The 3,927-nt window shown below is 27.3% G+C and overlaps 1 non-coding gene across 1 annotated transcript; it reads left to right on the forward strand.

Moving 5' to 3' along the window:
• Positions 1-1,208: 1,208 nt before the first annotated feature.
• LOC112499762 lies at positions 1,209-1,288 on the forward strand. The gene has a single exon (XR_003067283.1). It is a non-coding gene; the product is annotated as a small nucleolar RNA SNORD36 (small nucleolar RNA).
• The last annotated feature ends 2,639 nt before the right edge of the window (positions 1,289-3,927 follow it).

Here is a 3,927-nt window from a genome sequence, read left to right on the forward strand (position 1 = left end):
ATCCGCAATTAGTTATACGAATTCAAAAATCGAGCTTTGATAAGTTGTACTTTTGCATAATTTACTTGTAATCTTGAATTTTAAGTAATATGCATAAACAATGGTTTTTAAGAGTTTTTATCAAATGATTTATAATATAGTATAGATAAATAAATAAAGTTTTTTAAGTTGGATTTGACTCGAGACCAAATTTGGTACTGGTTATGAAAGATCAGGGTTGGTTGCAGAGTAAGATTGGTTCTAGTTTTTTTTGCCTCTGGTTCAATACTAGAAAACCAAATTACACTTCAATCACTTATTATCGAGACCGGTTTGAGATCGAAAGCGGTACCTAATTTTGACCGTCTCTATAACTCTATAATTAGATATAGGAAAAAAAAAAACAAATCCTGGGTTGGACTGCTCCCAAATCAGTCCCTATAAAATCAGATCGGCCTATATCTACCATAAATTCTAGGACCAATCTAGACTCATCTACCAGCCTCGGTTCCATCAGGTTAGTCCCGCGTCCAACCTAGTTTTCAGAAGAAAAAAAAAAACTGTAAAATCATTTATACACAAAAATAGTATTCATGTTTTTAAAATTACGATTTTCAAAATTTAATTGAAATACAAATTAAACAATACATTTAAGTATATAAAATCTCGAAAAAACTCAAAAAACCTTGAATTATAATTTATAAACCCTCTTAAAAAAAATCAAACCTATTCATCACCGTTATCGGTCCCGAACCAAGTTATCAAATACCGTTTAAAATACACAAACAATTAAGGATCGTCAATTCAAAACCGATCCCAGTTGTTTTCATGCCGATTAAGATCTAATCCGACCATCTCTATCTATAAGATCATAACCATATATATGTTAGGTCCGAATCTCTATCTATAAGATTTATAATCACATATGGTGACTCCGAGCTACACGTAAAACAGATGGTCGTCCTGAAATTAGTCGACTCGCATAGCAGATTGTATTTCCAGTTTAGTAATAAAAGAAAGATTATAAGTTATAACCATATATACGAATGGGCCGTATAACAACTGATTTGGGCCTTAACAAACCCTAATATCTAATTTTTAGGGTTTACCGGCTCTCCCTGTATATATATATATACATAGATGCAGGTTTATTGCTCACTGGATAGATCTGATGCTCCAAATTTCTTCTTTTTTTCTCTAATTTTGTGCGTTAATTTTTGGGGAGAAAACTGCAGATGATGAAAAAACTTGAATTTGGGCTGATTTCAACCATGAGGCTCCAAATCGAGCTTTTTAAAACTGATGCTTTTTATTCGATCCCCATCGTTCTCTTCTGGTTTTCTGATTAATTTTCTTCTTATGATTTCATATTTTGGTTGCTCGATCTTGTTTATTTGTGTTTCTTCGATGTTTAATTTGATTGTTGATTGAAAAAATAGGTTTCTGTAAATGCATCGAAATTAATTATTTAGGGTTTTATGTGAGTTCAAAGGAAGAAGCATAAGAAAAGATCTGAACCTTTCGTTCGTTGTTAATCTCAAACCCAATCGCATCCGATGTGAATTTTGATATGATTACATCTCATCTCGGTGCGATTGTGAATTTTGATATGATTACATCTCATCTCGGTTTATCTTGTTATTTTGATGTGAATCTGGTCTGATACTGTAGTTCTGGGTCGGGTCCGGTCGGGTTAAGAAATTGATTGGATTAGGTAAACCCATGGTGGCGATAATTTATTTTTAGGAAAGAAATATTAAAGTAAGTTAGTAGTCTAATCATGCAAAGTGTGTGGCTCGGAAGATACTTGCATGCACGATGCAGTGGGATATATATTTTAAATTTTTTATATTTAAAAATAGAATGATTATCATGTATATAATTATGTTTATTTAAAGTTAGCTACATGAATTTAAATATATACATAATTTACTTATAATCTTGAATTTTAAGTAATATGTATCAATAAACGGTATTTGATGAATCAGAAATTGTTTTTAAGTTTTTATGTCAAATGTTTTGTAACATAATATAGATAATGTTATTAAGAATTTTGATATTATTACTCCAATTATTCCTTTGATTGGATCTGTGATTAAATCTAAATTTTGTAACAGCATCAGGGCATTCTATTGATAAGGTGATTTGAGTCAATTTATCAAATTCTTTATGTATTAAATAATGAACGATTTAGAATTGATGTTAAATTTAATATGAAAATTGAGCCAAAATAAGTTATCCATGTGAGTTGTCATAAAGACATTCTCTCTCTTTATCAAACTCTTTCCAATAAGTCATCGTTTCATCAAAGAGCCTTTGGTCTAACGGTATCGTAGCCCTTGGTTTTCTAGGAGATCAATGGTTCAAACCTCACCATAGGTGAGGAAAGTGTATGAGTTTATTTGTTGCATTTGCCGTATATAAATATTACATACTTCAAAAAAAAAAAAAGCAATCGTTTCATTGGATGTGGGAGATAACCATTCGAACTAAAATTCAAAATTTGCAAAATTACTTACATCCAATAAGATTGTCTCACTGTTATTGGTTGTTTTTTTAATAATGGGTAAGATACATGAAATAGCAATCTATTTTTACAAAAAAAATTATTATAGCATTTTACTTTCAGTTTTTTTTATTACAACATGTTTTTCAAAATAATTTTTTATTTTGGTATTGTACTTTCAAATTTTACCCATTATAGCATCGAGTAAACATTTTAAATTAAATTTATTTACATGTATGATAGTGTTGACATCATATTTTTTATTATAGCATTATACTTTTAAAATTTTTTTATACCAAAATTCAAAATTTGTAAAATTCTCAAAATCCAATAAAATCGTCTCATTGTTATTGGTAGTTTTTTAGTAATTAATTCAAGATTTTGAAATACTCAAATCAAATATTACAATGTTACCTTTTATATCTATATTATTTTATTAAACAAATTTAACAAAAGTCTTAAARTYTTAAAATATTAAATAACCAAAATATCTTTTATACTACCCCAAAATATATAGTATATATATATATATATATATATAAATAACTATACTTTTATAGTTATTTATTTATATATATACTATATATTTTGAGGTTAGACTGTTCAAATTGTACTGTATAATATGTTTTGAATTAATATGTTCTTGGGTTTTTTTTTAAATATATACATATATATATATACACATATACATGTATTAATTCAACCTTAATATGAGTTTCTGGACAAGAAAAATGTTAAGCAGTTGAAATTTCATTCTAAAACTCATTTTTTTTTTGTCTTTTCATGGTTTATGATCTGTCAAATTTGTAGTTTTCTTTATTGGTTTTGAATGTTTATCTTAAAACTCAAGTTTCTTGGTTCTTAGCTCTTGGTGTAAATCGAACACATTTGTGGAGTCGTTTAAATATGTTGGATTTTAAATATATTGGAATTTAAACTGTGATACAATTTTTTTTCATCAATAGTCTGTAATTGAAACCATAACTCTTATTTATTCAAATTGTATTAATATGTAAAGACCAAATGTAACCTATATCATCGTTAAATCTTATCTTATAAAACCAGTGGAACTTCAAAATCATTAAAATTCATGGCTCCCGCCGCATTGCGTGGGTACACAACTAGTGGTACAATATTGTAAAATCTTAATCTATACTTATATATCTATACTATATTATAAAGCATTTGACAAAAATTCTTAAAAATTAATTTTTATGCGTAAAATATTATTTATTAATGCAATTACTTAAAACTTAAGATTACAAGTAGATTATGCGTAAGTACAACTTATTAAAGCTTCATATCTGAATTCGTGTAACTAACTGTARATAAAYATAATCAAATACGGGATAAATATCTCATTTTAAATATAAAAAATCTAAAATATAATTAAGATAATTATTGAGTTCTAACAGAATAATTAATTATAATCTTTGTAAAAT

The sequence above is a fragment of the Cynara cardunculus genome (genome assembly GCF_001531365.2).
Source record: "Cynara cardunculus var. scolymus isolate 2C chromosome LG 16, CcrdV1, whole genome shotgun sequence".
In the NCBI taxonomy this organism is placed as follows: Eukaryota; Viridiplantae; Streptophyta; class Magnoliopsida; order Asterales; family Asteraceae; genus Cynara; species Cynara cardunculus.